This window comes from Cucurbita pepo, chromosome 16 (genome assembly GCF_057944985.1).
Source record: "Cucurbita pepo subsp. pepo isolate OVF chromosome 16, ASM5794498v1, whole genome shotgun sequence".
Lineage (NCBI taxonomy): Eukaryota > Viridiplantae > Streptophyta > Magnoliopsida > Cucurbitales > Cucurbitaceae > Cucurbita > Cucurbita pepo.
This window is the reverse complement of record NC_141813.1, coordinates 6744740-6769905: the sequence shown is the minus strand read 5'-3', so window position 1 is coordinate 6769905 and position 25166 is coordinate 6744740. Positions and strand designations below refer to the sequence as shown.

The window sequence follows — 25166 nt, the reverse complement described above, 5'->3', positions numbered from 1 at the left end:
GCCAGCTAAAGAAGGTCTGTCGGACTAGGTTAGGACCCTTGATCCGGTTCAACTATGTTCTTCCATGCAAGAATGTACGCGTATCGGTATCCTCTTTTCGAGTGGTTGCTTCCTCTTTTTGTTTATACGTTTGGAGAAACCTGCTAAGCCCGCCTTTCTTATCAGGTGTGATTCAATCTTTCAGCTCAAACTTTCCTATCGTCCGACGGAAAAGGTAGGAGTACGACTACCTTTTCCTTTTCTTTCTCGAGCCAAGGGATCATTCAGTTTCTACCAAAAAGTTCACTATCTATTAGTTGCCGTAATCGAATGTATTTCTCATTTCACGTTAGCTTCTCCAAAAGTTTCCTGGTCCGTAGTAGACGAAACCTTGGACTTCTATCGGACTTATAGCATTGCCTGGTGAGCTCGCCGTTAAGGGTTGGCCTTACAGGAGATCGAGCAGCCTTTCTTTCCCTACCTGGTATGCTTTTCCGCTTATTGTGCAACTAGCCAACTAGCCAAAGAGAGAGGGAGAGGGATCATGTCAATCAATTTGTATGTGCATTTTGTTCGTCCTGTACTTGCCTGCTTAGCTTTCTTAGCCAACATCTCCGGTTTCTCCCGAACTAAGAGGTCCTGCTTATCCATACGCAAAAGTCACACTTTCAGCCGAAAGACTAATTTTTTTCATAAAGTCGGTTCATAGATCAAGAAAGAATGAAGCTTCTTACAGGGACAGTTATGCGATACGTCTTTTCATACTCGCCTTTTCTTTAACCCCACTATCAACCTAGCCATTCTCGCTTGTTGCTTTAAGGGGTCTCCCCACTGTAGATTACTCGGATTGGTTCTCGCGTCCCTGTGCCAAAAAGGATGGGCGAGTTTGGTTTGAATGTTCATCGATTGGGTGGATCCATATGCTCCAGGGGGGGGGGGGGGGGGTGAGACGAGGTGTAGCGCAGTCTAGTTAGCGCATCTGTTTTGGGTATGTTGTCCGCTAAAGGTTTTAGGAAAGGGGGTACAAATTTTCTACATAGGTCATCGGTGGTCACAATTCTTTTAATCTGTGGTCACAATCCTTTTAAGGAAGATGCTCCCAAATAATCGGTGAAAATTAGCCTTTAAAGAAGTTTCACAAAGCAAGAAGAGACAGAACAGAGAATAGGAGTAGTCGTGCTAGTAGGTTTAATTTAGGTTCGTTTGAACTAAAAAATGAACCAAAATATTTCAAACGAACCCAAATTTAAGACTCACTAGCCCAAAGTCCATATGTGGTAAAAAAAAAAAACCTTCCGTGGCCCAACCTTATTCGCAGTCCGCATCCAACAATTTCTTTTTCAACCTACACGTATGCTCTAGGAAAAACTCACGTAACTAGTCAGAAGATGCGGCCCACAACTGAACGGAAGACAAGTGTCACAATCGCACTCTTGCAGTAGTGAGACAATGATTATGTGACATTTGTTCTAATCCAATGAACAAGTCAACCATGCAAAATTTAGACTGAACGAACAATAGCAGTGTATGCTCGAATCACGTTTAGAAGAAATATTTTAGAAAACGTGAGCGAGGAAATACATTAAAAACAATTAAAAATAAAGCAATGTTATAAGCTAAAAGTGAAGAAACAACAACTGGTCACGTTCTCCTATAGTACATTTTGGGACATTTTAGTCCTGATGAGTGTAGATATGATTTTGAGGACTAATCATACACCCCGTATTGGCACAACAATAATAGTAAAGGCCTATCTAAGATGAAAGCAAGTAAAACGTGTTTGGAATGAGCATGCCACCATGAACCACAAATTGTTTACAGGAATAGCTGAGACATTTAACATGCAGCCACAGGCAACATGCCTTGGCCAATCATTACCGCGACATCTGCCCTTACACAATTTGTCAATATCTCTATCAACCGCTCAACGTTGTAGGATGAAGCTGACTTTAGGTCTCGCGACGCGCTTCTAGCTGATCTCAGTATTGAGGAGTCTTTCCCAACCTACTAGGAGCTATTGAAAATCACTTCACGGTTTGTTAACTCTTCAAGTCTTCTCTGTTGGTGTCTTTCCTACTTTCTTTGCTTGAAACAATTTCTTCTTTGCATGACGTCATACGACCTGCTTTTACTTGATGTTTTCTTGGTCGGAATAATAACATTTCAAGTTACTTACGTGGACAACAGGGTTAGTCTGTATCCATAGGAGCAATTGGATCCTATATGATGTCTTCCTTATCTTGTGGATAACTTCGACTAGTTCATAGAATTTTCGCACCAGTCTTTGGTTCTTGTTGCTTTGAACTCAAAGTTGATCTAACCTTAACTTATCATAACTCTCTATTTGCTTTAAAATTATCGTGGAAAGTACGGGGATCAATACCTTGCATCTCCAATTGAATCGATTACTAAATATATTATTTCTTTTCAATTTTTTCTTATTTAGGACATAATGAGCCGGGATAGTTTTTCATTTTCAGATGACGAGATGTTTAGGACTTTGTGACATAAGAATTGTGGGGATATAGCTTAGATGGTAGAGCACTCGCTTTGCATGTGAGAGTTATGGGGATTGATACCCTGCATCTCTAGATTTTCTTCATTTTCACTATTATTGATGATGGGAAATTTAGGGTTTTATGATGCAAGAATTGTGGGGATGTAGCTTAGATGTTAGAGCTCATTTAGCATGCGAGAGGCAAAGGGATATCCCCATCTCCAAAAGAAACTATTTGTTATTAATATTTTACTTCTATTCAACCTTTCCTTATTTATGACATAATTAGCGGAGATATTTTTTCATTTTCACTAGAATTGATGACGGGACAATTAGGGTTTTCTGATATAAGTATTGTGGGAATGTAGCTTAGATGGTAGATTGCTTGCTTAGCATGCGAGAGGTATGGGGATCGGATCGATACCCCATATCTCCAAAAGAAACTATTCGTTATTACTATTTTATTTCTATTCAATTTTTCCTTATTTATGACATAATGAATAGCGTTATTTTTTTTTATTTTCCTTATTATTGATGACGAGATGTTTAGGATTTTGTGACATAAGAATTTTGAGGATATAGCTTAGATGGTAGAGTGTTTGCATCAAATGTGAGAAGTACTGGTATCGATACCATGCATCAACAAAGGAAACGATTACTAAATAAATTAGTTCTTTTAAATTTTTCCTTACTTACGACATAATGAGCGGGGATAGTTTTTCATTTTCAATATCATTGATGACGGGAAGTTTAGAGTTTTTTTTTTATGTAAAATCATGGGAATGTAGCATGCGAGAGATACGGGGATCGATACCTCGCATCTCCAAAAGAAACTATTCATTATTACTATTTTATTTCTATTCAATATTTCCTTATTTATGACATAATGAGTAGCGATATTTTTTCATTTTCACTATTATTCATGATGAGAAGTTTAGGGTTTTGTGACGTAAAAATTGTGGAGATGTAGCTTAGATGGTAGAGCGCTCGCTTTGCATGCGAGTTGTACGGGGATTGATAACCCGCATCACCAAACCAAACTATTTGTTAATATTTTGATTTTTTTTTATTTTCACTATTATTGATGATGAGACATTTAAGATTTTTTAATGTAAAAATCAAGGGGATGTAGCTCAGATGGTAGAGCGCTCGCTTTGCATGCGAGAGGTACGGGGATCGATACCCCGCATCTCCAGAAATAACACTATCTATTATTAAAAATATATTATTTCTTTTTCCTTATTCATGACATGTTGGGTAGCAATATTTCTTCATTTTCACTATTATTGATGACGGGAAATTTAGGGTTTTGTGATGTAATGATTGTGGGGATGTAGCTCAGATGGTAGAGCGCTCGCTTAGCATGCGAGAGGTACGGGGATCGATACCCTGCATCTCCAAAAGAGAGAAATTATTTTTTTAAGTATGAGTTAATTTAACATGTTATGTATAAGGTGGGTACGAGAGAAAAAGAAAAGATACTTATATTAAGGATTTATATCATTATGGCTATGCCATTTTTATAGATAAAAGAGAGTAATGTCCGAGAAGCACATATAGAGAGAGGACTCTTTGTAAGTAAAGTAGTTATAGGATGGCGGATGAAGAATTCCATATATGGGACTGAAAAGACCATTCACCATCGCAATAATATAAAATTGATATGGGACTGAAAAGACCATTCACCATCGCAATAATATAAAATTTGGGGTCAAATCCTATATGGGACTGAAAAGACCATTCACCACACGCTTGTAAATTAAATTATATCTACCACCTCTGAAATTTTCCACGGCAAACCTTCCAACAGCTTGCACTTCTTCATCATTGACATCCTTAATTGGAACTAGATTTTAAGGCAAATCTTCTCCACGACTCACTTTGGAACACGTTTATAGATAGTTTCAACAAACTTACTTTGCTCGTGAATACTTTGGAGTTCAATATTTATAGTTGGAGAACGCTATTCAAATTGATATGGTCGAATCTTACAACAAAGTCTAATTGAGCCTCCCTCTATTAGGAGATAGCTTCGAATCAAATTCTTTAGTTTGGACAATGGTTACATGGTTTTAGTCAAACAACCAAGACTAATGTATTACCAATAGTATAAACATTTTGTAGGTGTATTTTCTTACATATTAACAATTGTATACAAATAATAATTAAATTTATGAGTAGAAGTTTGGATGGAGTTTTATTAAATAGGTAATCTTAAATTATATCTAAAAATATGGTTCGTTATTTGATTATTTTCTCTTGACTGAAATTTAAGTGAAACACATTCTCTACCCAAGTAATTGCAAGATGCAAGCTTCACACTAAGAGGAATCAAAGTCCCAAGTATCAACGTCAATTTTTATTCTCCATCTCAACATAAATATGATACCAAATAAATATAGTAACATGTCATTCTTAAAAAACTAGGACACCGATATGACAATGATACATTAATTAAAAAGAATACGAAATTAATATTAACTTAATCAACAAAATTTGTATTTTTTTTTTAAAATTATAATCCAAATTAATAAAAAAATACCATTGAACTTTGCAATTTCTCTATAAAAAATATAATCATAATTATTTAAAAAAAATACCATTGAATTTTTCAAAAAAAAAAAAAAAAAAAAAAAAAAAACTTCAAAACTACTCTTTAACTTTCATAAGTGTTTAAAAAAAGATAAATGGGGAGAAAATTGAAGTTTATTTTAGGGGAAGGTTTTCAAAATCAGTATAAGATCCTGAAAACATAACAATAAGTAATATCCTAGCTTAAGGTCGTGATTAAGAACCTACTAGTAGGCTACTTACTAAGTTTTACTCACTCCATGTTTATCATTTTTTTTCAAGTAACTAAGAGTTGGTCGTGGATGAGAGCGGACTTTGGAGTGTGGGCCATGGACTAAGCTATGTTTTTAATCTAGTATTTTTTGTTCTTCTTTTGAGTCTGCTTCTTATTTTGTGTTTGTAACGAGTATGTATATGTAACACCCCAAAAATGAAGGAAATTATCTCCCATAAGAATAAGCCACTCATGAAAGACCCAAAGGATAGAAAGGAAAAAAATTAAAGGATTAAGCAAGAACAAAGGACTTAGTCAAGTCACTCGTGTACCCTAACAAGTAATTTCTAAAGATTTGCCTTTTGAAAAGGATTGGAAAGGAAAAAGTAAATCAAAAGGGCAAAAAAGTCATTTTATCAATTATCAAGAATCTTTCCGGATTTGTAATTCCTTATCTAGAAGGAATCTCACGATTCAAAAAAAGGAAAAAATGATAAAAAAGCGATGAGAAATTTGTAGAAAAATTATGGATTTTTCGAGAAAAATAATAATAAAATATTCGGAAAGTGGCAAATTACCAAAATACTCTTGGAAGAATGGATAATTACAGAAATGCCACTCTAATTAGAATAAGAGCATCTACCGTGACCATCCGAGCAAAATCTTTCAAACTCAAATCTCAATCGTCGGATCTCCTAAAAAATTTGATATGATCTAGAACGATCACGCACGGATCATCACATCCAACGACTAGTGTTCAAAGCCAAGGTCGGTAAGGCTATGATCGGAGTTGATATCTCCAAAAAATTATTCAGAAAGTTCGATCTCTAAATAACGAAGATTCTGGAGCTCTCAATGTCGGTTTAAGCTCCTCCTATAAAGTCTTAAGTAGGAGCAACAATACGAAATAAGAATCGAGAAAGGTCGATCCCCCAATCGAAGACAATAAACGTTTAGATTATGGGTCTCCTACTCTCAGATTTCTTCCAAATTCGAGAGCAATCCTCCACCATTTCTCTTCAAACTTATTCCTACCGTTTCTCAACAAGATTACCCACAAGTTCTATGAAGGAATAGAGTGCTGAAAGTGCCTAGAAACCATTCCCCCAATTCAATCAGCCATTGAAGAACTTCAAGAAAAACTTGAAAATCTAATCCGAGGATACATGATGATTCGTCGAGCAAGAATGATTCCAATCAGTTTCTGCACCTCCAAGGAATGCTTCCATAGAAGACCACGAAGAAAAATAACCTCGAGAGCGTTCCAAATTGAAGGAAATAGGTTTCGAAATTAAATTGGGGATAAGAGTCAAAATTCCTATCTACGATCTCTTTTCCTCACATTATCAAGCTCGACAACAAACAATGTCGGCGGCAAATTTAGGAAGACTACATGAAATTACGAATATATCAATGTAGGATTTTTTAATTTACCGATTTTTAAAATGTTAAATTATGTGAAATTACTAGCAAAGAAGAATATTTTAGAGAGCTATTCCTTTTTATTTAAGATTTTGATATTTAAGAAAAGAGAAAATGAATAAAAATAGGAGACATTTTATAGATTTAGGAGGAGTAAGTGAAAACAAAAAGGGAGTCATGACCCATTTTCGGTGGGTTCTCGAGGCACGGATGCAAGTTAAAACAGGTTGAAAACAAAGTAAAATGAAAGATATGGAAAACATGGAGTGAGTACAAAGTTGACTAATTGTAAGTTTTTAACCATGTTCATAGTGGGTGCTTGGATACCACACTCTTCTCTTAATGTACATGGAATCGGTAATTATTCTTATTTCTTTTCCCTTTAGACACTCGGTGGTCGGGAGTAATTGTAAGTTTTTAACCATGTTCATAGTGGGTGCTTGGATACCACACTCTTTTCTTAATGTACATGGAATCGGTAATTATTCTTATTTCTTTTCCCTTTAGACACTCGGTGGTCGGGAGTAAATCGAACAAAGTGTCTGTCCAAAATAAAAGGGTCCAACCAGATTTGAATTGGTGACCTCTTGATCTGCAGTCAAATGCTCTACCACTGAGCTATGGACCCATTTTGCATGATTTTAACTTTAGTGACTCCTTCTACAGAGTGTTAATCCAAAAGTGTAAAAAGTGTCTGTCCAAAATAAAAGGGCCCAACCAAGTTCAAACGGGTGACCGGTCAAATTCTCTACCACTGAGCCATGGATCCATTTTGTAGGATTTTAACCTTAGTGACCCCGTAGACATAGTGTCGGTCCAAAAAGTGTAACAAATTTCTATCCTAGATAGAAGGGCCCAACTAGGTTCGAATTGGTCACCTCTTGATCTGCAATTAAATGCTCTAACATTGAGCTATGGTCCCATTTTGTATGATCTCAATCTTAGTGACCCCTTCTATAGATTATCGGTCCAAAAGTGACCCTACCGAATCGACTATGGACCAATTTTGTATAAATTGGTGGATTACCTATCGGGAGTTAAACACAGGTCGTTAGATTTAAAGTCGAAAGTGCTAACCACTACACCATAGAACCACTTGTTAAACTTTATTTTGGCAGCGATTTTGATAAGCGTCAACAACGCTGGATTTTGCAAAGCTAGAGGTCGTAGTATGCTTACAGACTTTCACAAGGTGTTTTCAACTTCTTTTATAGGTAATTGAACTTTTGAGTCCATGCAAATGATTGGTTGGATTAGTATGAGTTTAAGAAGACAGAGGAGAGGAGAGAAGAGAGACTTTGTTAGAAACTCACCCATAGGTAATCTCCCAAGATGTTTTCAACTTCTTTTATAGGTAGAATTTTAAAATCAAACCACAACAAAATTTACTTCTATCTAGCAAAATTATTTTTTGTTTGAAACAAGATTATAGATAAATTTAAAATCCAAGAAAACGGATCTGAGTTTGATATTATTTGAATTTGGGTATGGACACAACTAGTTGATTTCTTTTGATTACATTAATGAATGTATGTAGATGTTTAAAGTGTTGATCTTAATGGTTTTAGAAAATATCAACACATCATCAATATAAACTATCGAAATTTTTTGAAAGGATTGAAAATATCATTCATAAAAATTCGGATGGAGCGTTTGTTACCCTAAATGACATGACGTTCCCCTCATATTTTCTAATTGGACATTAAATGCTATTTTATATTTGTCCTTTTAAGAAATTAGAATTTTCCGAAATCCCAATTTCATGTCGAATTTTATAAAAACATTTGACTCTAAATTCTTTTTATCAAATCATTTTTGTTTTGGATTGGATATCTTATTTATTCTAAAACCTTATTCAAAGGTTTGTAGTTAATTACTCATATCAGAATTTCTTGTTACTTTTCACCATGTTGTTAACCTAAAATGTCAGAAATGACCACCTGCTCTTTGGAGACCTTATCAGCTTCCTCCGCAAAATATCACCTAAAATGTCACAGTATTTAGTGTTTGATACTTTTTGACTTAACCCTAGGGTTCTATTTACGGTGAACTTGTGATTATTTTTGTCAAATTATATATTTGAATACCTAATACATTAAGATATAATATCTTATTTAAATAATATTAAAATGTGGTAGAATATCATAATATATGTTTAATTAATATGAATATCATTCAAATTTCAAATATATATTTTTATTTAATGTTTGTGATACACATAAATTATTTTAATATTTAACATATCAAATACGTTAATATGTTTTGATATTATACTTCAAGACTATAGGAATTTTCTCAGAGGACCTGAGAGTTACATCGGCCCACAATGCATCTCATGGACGATGCAAAACTATGGTGGCGCTTGAAGGTGAATTGTATAAAAAACTGGTCATGCACCAAAAAATTATGGGAAGACCATTGATGGAATTGAAGCAATCGACGCTCCCCTGTATGGGTTTCCAATCAAAGACCTAATGTTTGATGTTGACTCTTTTGAAGAAAGAGTCACGTGATCGAACAACAAGAAACGTGGCGGTATCTCTGAGAACTCTATCACACACATAAAAAAAACGTGTCGAAGACATTACACAGAAAATCTGGCTTTCATCGAGGAGACCCGAGTTTGATTCTCGACAATGAAATTTTATTTTCTTATTTCTTTTATTTTATAGTTTCATCTTTTGTCACCAATTATATTTAAACTTTACCTAGGTTTGAGAAGCACTATAATAGTGTTATGAACTTGATTTGAGAGGCACTATAATGGTCAAGTTCAATAGTACCTTAGATTAAAAAGACTTTTATGAACTTTGAACCTTTAATAGTGTTATGTCATAGATATTTGGTTCAATTTCAACAAGTGAGGTTGAGGTCATTCAAATGGTTAATGTGATAATTCGGTCATTTTCAAGGTCTCTTTTAGTGAACGCCATCATGGCTGAGATGACTGAGATGAGCACCAGAGTGAGTTTGACAAGGAGGGTCGTAGAGAACCACACCCCAAGCCAAGCTCATGTTGGGCTTAACAAACTGAAAATCCAAAAACACAAACCCTTAAATGGGAACCAGGATGCTAAGGAATTAAAAAAACTTTATTTTTGACGTTGAACACTACTTGAAGGTTACAGGAACTTGCTCATAGGACCTAAGAGTTACGTTGGCCACAATGCATCTCAAGGACGGTAGCGCTCGAAGGTGGATGATATAAAAAATGGGTCATGCACCATAAACTCATGGGAAGACCGTTGATGGAATCGATGCAATCGACGCTCCCCTTGATGGGTTGCCAATTAAAGACCTGACGTTTGATGTTGACTCTTTTGAAGAAAAAGCCACACGATCGAACACCTCGAAATGTCGTGGTAGCTCTAAGAACTCTATTATACGACCTGATAGTTGAGGGCTACAGAAACTTTCTCATACGACCTGAGAGTTACATTAGCCACAATGCATCTCATGGACGATGCAAAACTATGGTAGTGCTCGAAGGTGAATGGTATAAAAAATGGGTCATGCACCATAAACTCATGGGAAGATCGTTGATGGAATCGATGCAATCGACGCTCCCCTGGATGGGTTGCCAATCAAAGACCTAACATTTGATATTGACTCTTTTGAAGAAAGAGCCACACAATCGAACAGCTCGAAACGTCGCGGTAGCCCTGAGAACTCTAACACACATAGGGAAGGACGTGTCGAAGAGTTAGACATTAAGCAAAAGATCATGCAAAAACTCTTTAGCGATCTGACAAAATACTTCAGGACATCTACATCAAAAATCCATTGTCGTCCAGCGGTCAGGATATCTGGCTTTCACCCAGGAGACCCAGGTTCAATTCTCGGCAATGGAATGTTATTTTCTTATTTCATTTTATTTTACAGTTTCTATCTTAGACTAAAAAGACTTTTTATGAACTTCGTACCTTTGTCAGAGTTATGTTATAGATATTATGTTCAATTTCAAATGGTTAATGCGATAATCCAGTCGTTTTCGAGGTCTCTCTTGTTGAACGACATCATGGTTGAGATGAGCAGGTGATTCAAATGGTTAATGCGATAATCCAGTCGTTTTCGAAGTCTCTCTTGTTGAACGACGTCATGGTTGAGATGAGAAGGTGATTCAAATGGTTAATGCGATAATCCAGTCGTTTTCGAGGTCTCTCTTGTTGAACGACGTCATGGTTGAGATGAGCACTCGAGTGAGTTTGACAAGTTGGGCTGTAGAGAACCACACCTCAAGCCAAGTTCATGTGGGCTTAACAAACTTAAAATCCAAGAACACAACCCCTTAAATGTAAACCGGGATGCTAAGGAATTAAAAAGCTTTATTTTTTACGTAGAACAATACTTGAAGGTTACTGTTACTTGCTCATAGGACCTAAGAGTTACGTTGGTCGCAATGCATCTCATGGATGATGCAAAACTATGGTGGCGCTCGAAGGTGAATGCTATAAAAAATGGGTCATGCACCATAAACTCATGGGAAGACTATTGATCCAATCGATGCAATCGACAATCCTTCGGATGGGTTGCCAATCAAAGACCTGATGTTTGATGTTTGATGTTTACCATTTTGAAGAAAGAGCCACAGGATCGAACAGCTCGAAACGTCGCGGTAATTCTGAGAACTCTATCACACACATGAAAGGACGTGTCGAAGAGTTAGACATTACCCAAAACATCATAGTAAAACTCTTGAGCGATTAGACAAAAGACTTTAGGACAACTACACCAAAAATTCATTGTTGTCCAACGGTTTGGATATTTGGCTTTCACCTAGGAGATTCTGGTTTGATTCTCTGAAATTGAATATTATTTTCTTATTTCTTTTTATTTTATAGTTTCATCTTTTTTCACCAATTATATTTAAACTTTACCTCTTTTTGAGAGGCACTTTAATGGTCAAGTTCAATAGTATCTTAGATTAAGACTTTTATGAACATCGTATCTATGTTAGTGTTATGTTCTAGATATTTGTTTCAATTTCAACAAGTGGGGTTGAGGTGATTTAAATGGTTAATGCGATAATCCGGCTATTTTCGAGGTCTCTCTTGTTGAACGCCATCATGGTTGAGATGAGCACCCGAGTGAGTTTGACAAGGAGACTTGAATTTAAACTTTACCTACGTTTGAGAGGCACTATAATGGTCAAGTTCAATGGTATTTTAGATTAAAAAGACTTTGTTAGTGTTACTTTGTACCTTTGTTAGTGTTATGTTATAGACATTTGGTCAAGTTCAACAAGTGGGGTTGAGGTGATTCAAATGGTTAATGTCACTTTATTTGATTCAAATTGTTAATGTGATAATCCAGTTGAATAGTTACAGGTGCGGTGAACGTGGAGATTAAACACGTGACCTTCTGAGCTATCCCTGCTGACATTAAAAATAAAAATTCATAAGTAAAGCTATTTCCAATAATTCATTATATTTTAAAAAGAAATAATAATCAACTAAACAATAAGGTGCAATGAATGCAGATAGAACCAAGACCTTCCAATATTCAATCTAATGCTCTCCCAACTAAGCCATCCCAGATAACATAAAAAATTAATATGCCAGTTGGATAAAAAACGGTATTTCCACTAATTCATTATATTTTAAACATAAATAATCACTAATTTTGGAAAGAATAGTCAATTATGCAATGTGAACCAAGTGCGGTGAACGTGGATCGAACACGTGACCTTCAGATCTTCAGTCTGACGCTCTCCCAACTGAGCTATCCCCGCAATCATTAGATATGAAAATTCATCAGTAAAGATATTTTCGCTGATTCATTGAGATTTCAAAAAAAATAATGACTAATTTTTTTATTGAATAGTTAGGTTATGCAAATAGAAACAAAACAGGTGCGGTGAACGTGGAGATCGAACACGTGACCTTCAAATCTTAAATATGACGCTCTCTAAACTGAGCTATCCGTGCTAACATTAAAAAAGAAAGTTTTTAAGTAAAGATATTTTCGCTAATTAATTTAAATTTTAGAAAGAAATGATCACTAATTTTAGATTGAATAGTAAAATTGTGCAACGTGAACCATGTGTGGTGAACGTGGATCGAACACGAGACCTTCAAATCTTCAATTTAACGCTCTCTCAACTGAACTATCCACACTACTGTTAGAAATAAAAATTCATCAGTAAAGGTATTTTCGCTACTTCATTGAAATTTTAAATAGAAATAATCACTAATTTTTAATAAGATATTCAAGTTATCCAACTTGTATAAGGTGCGGTGAACTAGAACTCGTTAGGTATTTCCGATAATTCATTGAGATTTCAGAAAGGAACAATGACTAATTTTAGATTGAATAGTCGGAAATTCAACAAAAGGCAATAGTATTAAACCGAGATGCCAGATTTAAATCTCGCTTCTGGAAAATTCAACAAAAGGCATTGGGTACGCAGTTATAGTATGACATTCCACCCATAAATAGATGGTCAAACAGAAATGCTCAAGTAAATATTGGAAGACATGTTGAGGGTATATGTGATGGATTTTGCAGGAAGCTAGGATAAGTACCTACCCCTTATGAAATTCGCTTATAATAATACTTGCCAAGCCACCATAAAAATGGCCACATACGAGGTTCTTTATGGACGAAGATTTCGATCCCCTATCTTTTCGGAAGAAGGGGGGCAAACGACAACTATTGGGCCAGAGCTGGTGCAAATTACCAACGCCGCAGTCTAGAAGATTAAAGCTAGGATACAGACCGCACAAAGCCGAGAGAAAAGCTATGCAGACCTAAGGCGCAAGGACATGAAATTGTAGGTAGGGGATCATATATTCCTAAAGGTAGCACCCCATGAGAGGGGTGCTCAGGTAGGGTGAAAAGGGGAAGCTAAGCCCTAGGTTTATCCGTCCCTTTGAGATATTAGAAAGGATTGGATCTGTGGCCCATAGAATCGGGCAATGCCCAAACTTGTCTGCAGTACATAATATCTTTCATGTATCCATACTACGGAAGTATACCCTAGATCGTTCGCACGTACTGGCTCATGAAACTCTCTTCTTGAGAGATGACCTAACATATAAAGAAGACCCGATTCAAATAATAGACAAGAAAGTCAAATGATTGAGAAACAAGGAAATCTCTCTCGTTAAGGTCCTATGGAAGAATCATAGAGTAGAAGAATCCACTTGGGAAACAAAAGGCAAATAAGAACCTTGTACCCTGACCTATTTTAGAATAAGCACTTTCGATGACCGAAAGTTTTCAAAGGAGAGGAGAATTTGCAACACTCAAGGTCGCCAATAAGAGACAGTGTATAATCCCTACTAGGTTGTATCTAGAAGCAAAGAACAAGTAAAATTGAAAAAACATTAAGAAAATGGTACTTTTTCTAACTTTTATAAACTTCCCGAATCATTAAATTTTTTATAGAATAAGAATTACAAGGTGCTTAAAAAAGGAAGGCTCTGATCGGAGAAGACTTTTCTGGCAGAAGATTCAGAAAAATAAAGAATGAAATTATAGAAATTCTAGACGTTTCAATGGTAGTGGAAAATTCGTCTATAAATTATGAATTAGGGTAGACTATTAGGGGCAAGAAGCAAGCTTAATCGAGTACCCAATCGAGAGATACAAGTTTTTTGTTTTGGGGTATCGTGTTCATGAATTTACCTCGAATTCGAGAACTATAGTCCACTATTCATTTCCAAACTTGTTCCTGCACCTTCTAAATAAGTTTACCCATAAGTTTGGTGAAGGAAAGAGGTCCTCAAAGTGCTAGTAGGTTTTCACACGAATTAGTCCACGGTAGGTTACCCTCTAATGTTTTCCTAAGCAAAAACCTCAACTCCTAAAGCCTAACCGATGACATTATGTATAAACCTAGGTTCATCAATAATCCATGTACCAAGTACCGAGAACTATGTGAATAACATGTTAAATAAGTTGCTAGGATCCATACCCATAAGTAACCATTATCTGCATTACGATGTGTACTAAAAGGCCCCTATTCCTCTTTAGGTAGGATGTCCGGCAATATGTATCATGAGCTGGATGTTATGTTAGGCCTACCTTTCCCATCAGCTAAACGAGATGTCCTGCACAACGATTTACCAGTAGGATTACATGATTATGACGATACCACTCATGTGTTCATGGGGAGAAAATTGAAGGTTATTTTAGGGGAAGGTTTTCAGGATCAGTAATATCCTAGCTTCTAGTAGGCTAGCATAACAAGAAGTAACAAGAAGTAATATCCTAGCTTAAGGTCGCGATTAAAAACCTTCTAGTAGGCTACTTACTAAGTTTTACTCACTCCATGTTTATGATTTTTTTTCAAGTAACTAAGAGTTGGTCGTGGATGAGTGGACTTTGGAGAAATTCCACTCAAACTTGTGGGGTTTATTTGGCAAGCATGAAAGTTTGGTTAAACCAAATTTTGACACCTCAAAATTCCACTAACATGTATTTTTCCATTAAATGAAGTCAACATTTTGACTTTCTTCATTTTAATTCAACCATTAATTTGAATAATTAATTTCAAATTAAAGTAACATTAAATGATTAATTAAACTATTTAATTAATATTTAATATTAATTCAAATGCCAATCCCAATCAATTCCGACACATAATTGATTAAGATATTTAAATCTTATTTAAATATCTCATATTACCTCTTTTTGTTTAATTCGTAAATAAAACAAAAATGCAGTTAAATATATCGTATATATGTAGCGCATATTTCCTAATTTGAATTCGAACACTTCGAACTCACTCGTCACACTGTTCTATGGTTTAGTCCGATATGAGCTAGCAGAGGGACCTAATGGACCTGTAGATCATGGGCTCCAACGATCCAAGATTAACAGGTTAAACTCATTAACCTAGTTAACCAACATTCGTTAACTACTAGGACACTCCACTATAGCCTAGTAGTTGCACTCCCTTCACTATAGATATATTTCTGTCCATTTGATACAACCATGATTAGTAAGTCGATCCTTCACAGGTTGTTCGTAACTAGACCTGGGTCAATTTATCGTTTTACCCCTAAAGTTACTTCTTGTTCCTTTTGTCTCACTGATCCTCTAATGAACAATTGGTTTGTGGTCCAACCAGTAAACCGAATCCCTCTTAGGCCAATGGGAGGGTGGGGCCCCTTGTTCAAGACCTGGAGTTAGTGCTTAAGGGAACTACCTCTCTTCTATCCCTAAAAGTGGGTAGGAGTGAATTCCATCTTGCACCCCACGTCCCCAGCCATTCACCCAGTCTTACCCCTGAAATGGGAGGCCTATTGAGTCGACGAACTAGAGTCACTCTCACCCATGAAAATCTAAGGATAATTCCGAATAAACAGGAGTTCATGGTTAGCTCAGGATTAAAATCGAGTTACCTAGGTTATCGAATGAAAAGAAAATCAGTCACAATAGTAAACGACATTATAAAGTGAGAGTGGTTTTCTTCATGGTCCGATCTTATGCAATACTCATTGCATAGGACGCCCCCACTCACATGTCTCCACATGTACAATTTAGTGATCACATTGTTTATATCATATACAAAAGTGGGTCGCATCCATAGTGTCCCCAGAATAAGATACTCAGCCTTATCCTTATACTATAGATCATTTTGACTATATACTTGAACTTGATCCACTCTTATGTCTCTACATATAGTTCAAGTAATCATACTATAGCCAGAGTGTTCTTAGTTAATTTGATTTAGATTAATGATCGTAAAATTCACTTTATTCAATAACAATCTTTACTGAATAAACAACAATAATAACTTTCTTGAAAATAGAATATCTTTTTGTTTACAAACTATGAGTTTTAGGACATCAAACCCAACAAACTCCCACTTGGACTAAAACTCTAGTGGGGTTTTATAACGTTGAGTAGAGAGAAATACAATAAACTAGGGCATCACATACTCATGCCATTTCTCCCACTTGCCCTAGATTACATAACTCGTAGTCCTAGACTCACTAGGTGCCCTTCAAACACTTTAGCCGTGAGGGGCTTTGTAAATGGATTAGCAATGTTGTGCCCTGAAGCTATCTGTGTGACGATCACATCTCCTCGTTGCACAATCTCCCTTATGAGATGATATTTGCGCTCAATATGTTTTTCTCGCTTATGGCTTCTTGGTTCTTTTGAATTTGCAACTGCTCCACTGTTATCACAATAAAGAGTGACGGGAAGATGCATATTTGGAACGACTTCCAAATCAGTTAAGAACTTCCTAAGCCATACAGATTCTTTCGCTGCTTCACAAGCAGCAACATACTTAGCCTCCATGGTGGAATCAGCAATGCAACCTTGCTTTATGCTTCTCCATATTATTGCTCCTCCGTTCAGAGTGAAGACAGATCATGATGTCGATTTTCTCGAATCTACATCGGTCTGAAAATCTGAGACAGTGTACCCTGTAAGGATCAGATCCTTAGCACCGTACATTAGCATATAGTCCCTCGTTCTCCTAAGATACTTGAGGATATTCTTAACGGCAGTCCAATGAGCACGTCCTGGATTGGACTGATATCTGCTGACAATTCCCACAGCATAGCATATGTCGGGTCGGGTACATAGCATGGCATACATCAGACTGCCGACCGCTGATGCATAGGGAATGTGTCTCATATCCTCAACTTCTTGAGGTGTCTTAGGACTTTGTTCCTTCGACAAATGAACTCCATGCCTGAAAGGTAATAATTCTTTCTTGGAGTCCTGCATCTTATATCGAATCAACATTTTGTCGATGTACGATGCCTGAGACAATGCTAGTGTTTTGTTCTTGCGATTCCGAACAATTTGGATTCCAAGAACAAACTGAGCCTCTCCCAAATCTTTCATTTGGAATTGTGTCGCTAGCCAATGCTTAATGTCAGTCAGAAATCCCACATCATTAACAATGAGTAGGATATCGTCAACTTACAACACTAGGAAAGCTACTGTAGAGTTGACTATTCTTTTATAAACACGAGGTTCGTCAACATTCTGTTTAAAGCCATAAGATTTGATCGCAGTATCAAACTTTATATTCAAGGATCGAGATGCTTGCTTCAACTCATAAATGGATCTTTTAAGCTTGCAAACTCTTTGCTTGTGATCCTGTTCAATGAACCCCTCTGGTTGAGCCATATAGATACTCTCTTCAAGATTTCCGTTTAGAAAGGCTGTCTTAACATCCATTTGCCAAATTTCATAATCATAAAATGTGGCAATAGACAAGAGTATGCTAATCGATTTAAGCCTAGCAACAGGAGAGAAGGTTTCTTCATAGTCCACCCCCTCTCTTTGGGTATAACCCTTTGCTACTAGTCGAGCTTTAAAGGTCTGTACCTTACCGTTTTGGTCTCGTTTCCTCTTATAGATCCATTTGCAACCAATAGGTTTTACCCCATCTGGTTGATCTACAAGTTCCCAGACTGAATTGAAGTACATTGACTCCATTTCAAGATTCATGGCTTTAATCCACTTATCTCTATCTTCATCATTCATTGCCTGTTTATAGGTCAATGGATCCTCAACGCCATCATCAGGTATGATGACTTGAGTTTCTTCTAAACCCAAGTAACGATCGGGTTGAGTTATAACCCTCCCACTACGTCGAGGCATTCTCAACTCTTGAGAAGGATGTGATTGACCAGAAGTGCCAGCTCCATCAACAACTCTAGTTGAAGGATCAGCTTGATCAACAACTCTTGTTCTTTTATCAGTAGCTTCTTTAGAAATCTCACTTAATACTAGTTTGCTACGAGGTTGATGATTTCTTACGTGGTCTTCCTCTAAGAATGTAGCGTTTGTTGATACAAACACTCTATTTTCTTGAGGGTCATAAAACAAACTACTTTTCGTCTCTTTGGGGTATCCTACGAATAGACATAATTTTGAACGACGTTCTAATTTCTTGGGGTTTTGCAACAACACATGTGCTGGACATCCCCAAATTTTGAAGTGACGTAAACTACTTTTACGCCCTTTCCATAACTCATAAGGTGTTTCTGAAACACTCTTAGTAGGAACCATGTTCAAAATGTATGTAGCAGTCTCCACTGCATATCCCTAAAACGGATCGGGTAATTGAGCGAAACTAATCATAGACCGAACCATGTCTAATAGAGTTCTATTTCTCCTTTATGATACACCATTTTGTTGAGGCATACCAGGGGCTGAGAGTTGAGACCTTATTCCATGTTCTATCATATAGTCCAGAAATCTTAAGTCCATGTACTCTCCTTCTCGATCTGATCGAAGTGTTTTAATAGTTTTACCTAATAGATTCTCAACCTCAGCCTTATACTCTCTAAATTTTTCAAGAGCTTCGAACTTGTGATGCATTAGGTAAAGATAGTCTCATACCTTGAATAATCATCAATAAAACTGATGAAATATTCATACCCTCTTCGTGCTTTGACATTCATTGGACCACAGAGATCTGTATGCACGAGTTCTAAGGTTTTTTTGGCTCTATAACCTTTTTCGGAAAATGATCGTTTAGTCATTTTACCCTCAAGACAAGACTGACATGGAGGTAAAGAGTTGTCTTCTAACTCATTTAGAAGTCCTCTTTTAACCAATCTCTCAATCCTATTGAGATTAATGTGGCCTAGTCTTAAGTGCCAAAGATAGGTATTAGGAGAAATCTTTTGTCGTTTATTTTGAGTTTCAGCTGTTTTAAACATCTCGGTATTTAAAATAGCTTTTGTTTCGCTCGGTTTTAACATATATAAGTTGTTTTCTAGTTTTGCAGAACAAATATGAATACCTCTTTTGCAAATGAACACTTCATTGATTTCAAAAGATACTTTATACAATTGTTCTAATAAACAAGAGATAGATATTAGATTTCTTTTCATTTCAGGAACAAAAAGTACATTATCTAATATAATGAATCTATCTCCAAAAAACAACTTTAAATTTCCTACTGATCTTGCTGAGACAACCTCTCCTGTTCCAACCCGGAGTGTTATCTCGTCGTCCGCAAGCATTCTCCAGGAGCTAGTTTCCTGGTAAAAAGAACAAATATGATTAGTCGCCCCTGAATCTAGTATCCAAGTTGAGTTGTCATACTCTACTAAACATATGTCTACAACGAGTAAATCATATTTACCTTGTTGTGTCTTTTCGGCTTTCTTCTCTGCAAGGTATTTTGGGCAGTTTCTTTTCCAGTGCCCGTTTTCGTTGCAATGGAAACATTTTCCTTTATCTTCTTTTTGAACCTTGTGTTTGCTGTCAGTAGGAATCTTATTTTTCCCTTTACCCTTCTTCTTCATCAAAACACTTTTAGAAGTTGAAGGTCCAGACTTATTTTTGGAGGACGATCCTCGTAGTAATTTCTTGGAGATAGCAACATTTGCTTCTCCTGTTTGTCCCTTGTTCGTTAAGAGGGACTGGTAAGTCTGTAGCTCATTGAGAAGAGCAGTCAAGTTATATTCTATTTTATTCATTACCACATTGGTGCGGAACTGGAAGAAGCTCTTCGGAAGAGACATCATGATAAAACTGACTTGACTCTTCTCATCAATGACAACTTCATTTTCTTCTGCCACATTGAAATGGACCATCATGTCCAGGACATGTTCTCTAACTGAGGTCCCTTCTTTCGTACGGCAGTTGTAAATGTATTTTATGGCTTCATGTCTAAGGGAGAAGGAAGGTTGTCCAAACATCCCTTTTAGAGATTCCATAATCACTTTAGTAGTACCCATAACATCGTGTTTCTTAGCCAAAACATCAGATATACTGGCTAGAATGTACACTCGGGCTTTTGTCATTTGCCTATATCCATCTGCCATATGCATCCCGAACTGTTCGGTTTGCATTTGAGCTGGGGTTTGGAGGACACTCCTCAGTTAAAACAAACTTTAAATCATCAATGACCACTATTGTGTTTAGGTTTGATTTCCAAGTTGTGTAATTGTCGCCGTTTAATTTCTCAGAAGCGAGTAATCATACTATTGAGTTTGTCATGCTGTGATATAAAGAAAATTCTATTAGTGATTTGACTTAATCCTATTTAATCCAATTAGTTTTAGCAAATGTAAGAATGTACCCAAATCATTATTAATTTGCAAAGATACTTTAGTGAGTTAGAACAACTGCAACCGAGGGGCAGTCAATCACTCATTCATCAAACCAAGACATTCTTGACTTAAACACTAATCCCAGAATAACTCTTGTTCCTATAGCGTTCTTAGTTATCGCTGTTTTGGTCAAGAATATACCAACTCTTAGTATTTCTTCGTAAGTGTGACCCGCCATTTTCAGACCTCATAGATTGATCCCAACAATGCTATCGAATGAAAAAGCCAAAGTTGGGAACGGACCTAAGAAATCCTATCCATTTCTGTACTTTGCGTTGTTTCACTCCCATGTTACGACCCTCCGAATGGGTAGTTGCTCTAGGTCAACATGCAGGTGGAACATGGGAATCTCACGGTGCAACCTAGTGGTGGAGACCATAGGACGTATTTGATATACTTCCTTCTCCCACTTACTATAAATACTTTCTCTATTCACCTTGTTATTGACTCATGCAAATACCTTCCGAATGGAGGACGCTCCCAGGGCGACACGAGGCCGAGCATGAATCTCACTGTGTGAATTTTACAGAGAGCGTAAAAAGAAAACGATGTATCTTATACACCTTTTTCCTCCCACTAAGTATTATAGATGGTTGGGTATACTCATTACTTAAGTATATTCTGGCTAATTAAATATAACTTAAGTCTAGGTGATTTTTCTAAATTTTACATCACTTAAGCATGCTCATAAAACTGGGCTAACTAAGCTCAAGTACTGGTCCGATCTCCAGGTAATAGGTGTTCCGTAAACCGTCAACTTAAGTACCTCCAGCCTTAGACAAGATCGTGCCAGGTGAGCTTTCTTGTAACCGCAATTTTGTAAGACATCGACCTATTTTAACTATTAAAATTGATCGTGCTCGGTTCTTAACCCTAAGTGAGCATGCACTTATCTTTATTATAGATTTTAATGTCTATCTCGTTTTATGACGTTGAAAATAACCTATAACATGCATCCAACATGCTTTATATAACAATTATATAATCATCCATTCCATGCAATAATATAACAATTTATATCTATCACTCATGAAACCCTAAACATGCATACTATACATTATAACACTTATAACATACTTGGAATGCATGAAATGCTTAGCCTATGGTGGGATTTTAAATCTATATGACATACTTTATGCATATAAATTTTCTATTTAATTAAAACATACATTCATAATGCATAATTAATTAAACACACTAAAGTGGGTTGGTTTTGGCATTTTAAAGCAAGCAATTAACTAAATTATTTCATTAATAATTAAAAATAACTTGAGCCATTCCCGAGGATCAAGAACTGGGCGAACCAACCCTTAAAAACGTTGAATCGAACCCCAACGGCAGAAAAAACACCCGAACCGCCTCTTCCATCTTCTTCGGTTCAGCTTGATATCTCTTCCATTTTTGATCAATTACAACCTAAAATGGAGTCTAATGACTCCATAAAAATTACAGACCTTTCTTCATTCATTAAAGCCCATACACATTAGGCTTATTACAATAATTGAATCAAATGGAAGCATAAAAAAATGCCAAAACCAAAACTAAAACCATCCACTTTAGCAACCACAAATTTCATTCATGAAATGGTACCCACCATGATCAAATTAATGTAAATAAAGTGCCTAAAACTTGCTCTGATACCAATTGATGGTGTTAATATAACACATGCGGAAGCAATTTGGATCTTAAGCACTTTTAGAACATCAATTATAGTAAATAACTAGCATGTTCATAAGTATTAAAACTTAATGAGTTTAGATACTAACCTTTTGTAGTTCAAACTCCTTTTTCCTCACGAACCGGTTTCGAACCACCACTAGTGTCTTCTCCACTATCCTCCGGCCTTAGAACGGGATTGTGGAATCTGGTGAGTGACTAAACTTGGAAGGGATTTTGTATATATGAAGAGAGTGTTTGTGAGAGGTTTTTTCTCAAGGTTTTTCACCAAGAAGAAGAAGACCTTCCATGTACCATGATCACTCTATTTAAAGAGTCATGTTTGCATGTTAATGCAAATTTGAGTTCACCAAATTTTGACACTCATAATTCCACTCAAATGTTTGGGATTATGTGGCAAGCATGCATGTCTAAGTGGTATGATTATCGTTTTGGGTGTGAGACGTCTCAAGTTCGATTCTCAAAATGCCCCCAACTATATTATATCAAAATGAATTATGCCAGATAATATGATTTAAAATGTGGTTTTTAAACATTGAACCAAGAATATGAGAATAGAGAATGAAACATATTCTAGGAAGAATAAAGATCGTTTCGAGCCGCTCTTCAAAAAGAGCATTACACAAATTGTTCTATTGTATTCTTTCTAGGAACTTTTCAATCAAATAGATCATCTGTTGTCACAATCCTTTTAAGGAAGATGCGCCGAAATAACCGATGAAGAAGTTTCAGAGAGCCATAGGTTCGAATCCTGTCACCTTGATGTGTTATTCTCAGGGGCCCAAGTGCAAAGCCCCGTAGTCTATCCGTAGTTTCAGAGAGCCATAGATTCGAATCTGTTGATGTGTTATTAATATAACACATGCGGAAGCAATTTGAACTTTAGGCACTTTTAGAACATCAATTATAGTAAATAACTAGCATGTTCATAAGTATTAAAACTTAATGAGTTTAGATACAACTTTTTGTAGTTCAAACTCCTTTTTCCTCACGAACCGATTTCGAACCACCACTAGTGATTTCAACACTATCCTCCGGCCTTAGAACGGGATTGTGGAATTCGGTGAGTGACTAAACTTGGGAAGGATTTTGTATATGTGAAGAGTGTGTTTGTGAAGAAGAAGCCCTTCCATGTACCATGATCACTTTATTTAAAGAGTTATGTTTCCATGTTCATGCAAATTTGAGATCACCAAATTTTGACATTCAAAATTCCACTCAAATGTTTGGGATCATGTGGCAAGCATGCATGTTTGAGTTAACAAAATTTTAACACTCAAAATTCTACTCAAACTTGTGGGGTTTATTTGGAAAGCATGCAAGTTTGGTTAAACCAAATTTTGACACCTCAAAATTCCACTAACATGGATATTTCCATTAAATGAAGTCAACATTTTGACTTTCTTCATTTTAATTCAACAATTAATTTGAATAATGAATTTCAAATTAAAGTAACATTAAATGATTAATTAAACTATTTAATTAATATTTAATATTAATTCAAATGTCAATCCCAATCAATTCCGACACATAATTGATTAAGATATTTAAATCTTATTTAAATATCTCAGATTCTATTTTTTTGTTTAATTCGTAAATAAAACAAAAATGCGGTTAAATATATCATATATATGTAGCGCAATTCCCTAATTTGAATTCGAACACTTCGAACTCACTCGTCACACTGTTCTATGGTTTAGTCCGATATGAGCTAGCATAGGGATCTAATGGACCTATAGAGCATGGGCTTCAATGATCTAAGATTAACCGGTTAAACTCATTAACCTTGTTAACCAACATTCGTTAACTACTAGGACACTCCACTATAGCCTAGTAGTTGCACTCCTCCACTATAGATATATTTTTGTCCATTTGATATAACCATGATTAGTAAGTCGATCCTTCACAGGTTGTTCGTAACTAGACCTGGGTCAGTTTACCGTTCTACCCCTAAAGTTACTTCTTGTTCCTTATGTCTCACTGATTCTCTAATGAACAATTGGTTTGTGGTCCAACCAGTAAACCGAATCCCTCTCAGGCCAATGAGAGGGTGGGGCCTCTTGTTCAAGACCTGGAGTCCGTGCTTAAGGGAACTACCTCTCTTCTATCCCTAAAAGTGGGTAGGAGTGAATTCCATCTTGCACCCCACGTCCCCAGCCATTCACCCAGTCTTACCCCTGAAATCGGAGGCCTATTGAGTCGGCGAACTAGAGCCACTCTCACCCATGCAAATCTAAGGATAATTCTGAATAAACAGGAGTTCATGGTTAGCTTAGGATTAAAACCGAGTTACCTAGGTTATCGAATGAAAAGAAAATCAGTCTCAACAGTAAACGACATTATAAAGTGAGAGTGGCTTTCTTCATGGTCCGATCTTATGCAATACTCATTGCATAGGACGCCCCCACTCACATGTCTCCACATGTACAATTTAGTGATCACATTGTTTATATCATATACAAAAGTGGGCCGCATCCATAGTGTCCCCAGAATAAGGTACTCAGCCTTATCCTTATACTATAGATCATTTTGACTATATATACTTGAACTTGATCCACTCTTATGTCTCTACATATAGTTCAAGTAATCATACTATAGCCAGAGTGTTCTTATTTTATTGGATTTAGATTAATGATCGTAAAGTTCACTTTATTCAAAAACAATCTTTACTGAATAAATAATAATAATAACTTCATTGAAAATAGAACATGTTTTTGTTTACAAACTATGAGTTTTAGGACATATAACCCAACAAAGGCAG

General features: G+C 36.3%; 4 non-coding genes across 4 annotated transcripts; 2 read left to right on the top strand and 2 right to left on the bottom strand.

Annotated features, from left to right (window-relative positions):
* Nucleotides 1-3598: 3598 nt before the first annotated feature.
* On the top strand, nt 3599-3671 carry TRNAA-UGC (transfer RNA alanine (anticodon UGC)). The gene has a single exon. It is a non-coding gene; the product is annotated as a tRNA-Ala (tRNA).
* Nucleotides 3672-3803: 132 nt separating this feature from the next.
* On the top strand, nt 3804-3876 carry TRNAA-AGC (transfer RNA alanine (anticodon AGC)). The gene has a single exon. It is a non-coding gene; the product is annotated as a tRNA-Ala (tRNA).
* A 3363-nt stretch (nt 3877-7239) lies between these two features.
* Nucleotides 7240-7311, bottom strand: TRNAC-GCA (transfer RNA cysteine (anticodon GCA)). The gene has a single exon. It is a non-coding gene; the product is annotated as a tRNA-Cys (tRNA).
* A 5030-nt stretch (nt 7312-12341) lies between these two features.
* Nucleotides 12342-12414, bottom strand: TRNAF-GAA (transfer RNA phenylalanine (anticodon GAA)). Its single transcript has one exon. It is a non-coding gene; the product is annotated as a tRNA-Phe (tRNA).
* Between the last annotated feature and the right edge of the window lie 12752 nt (nt 12415-25166).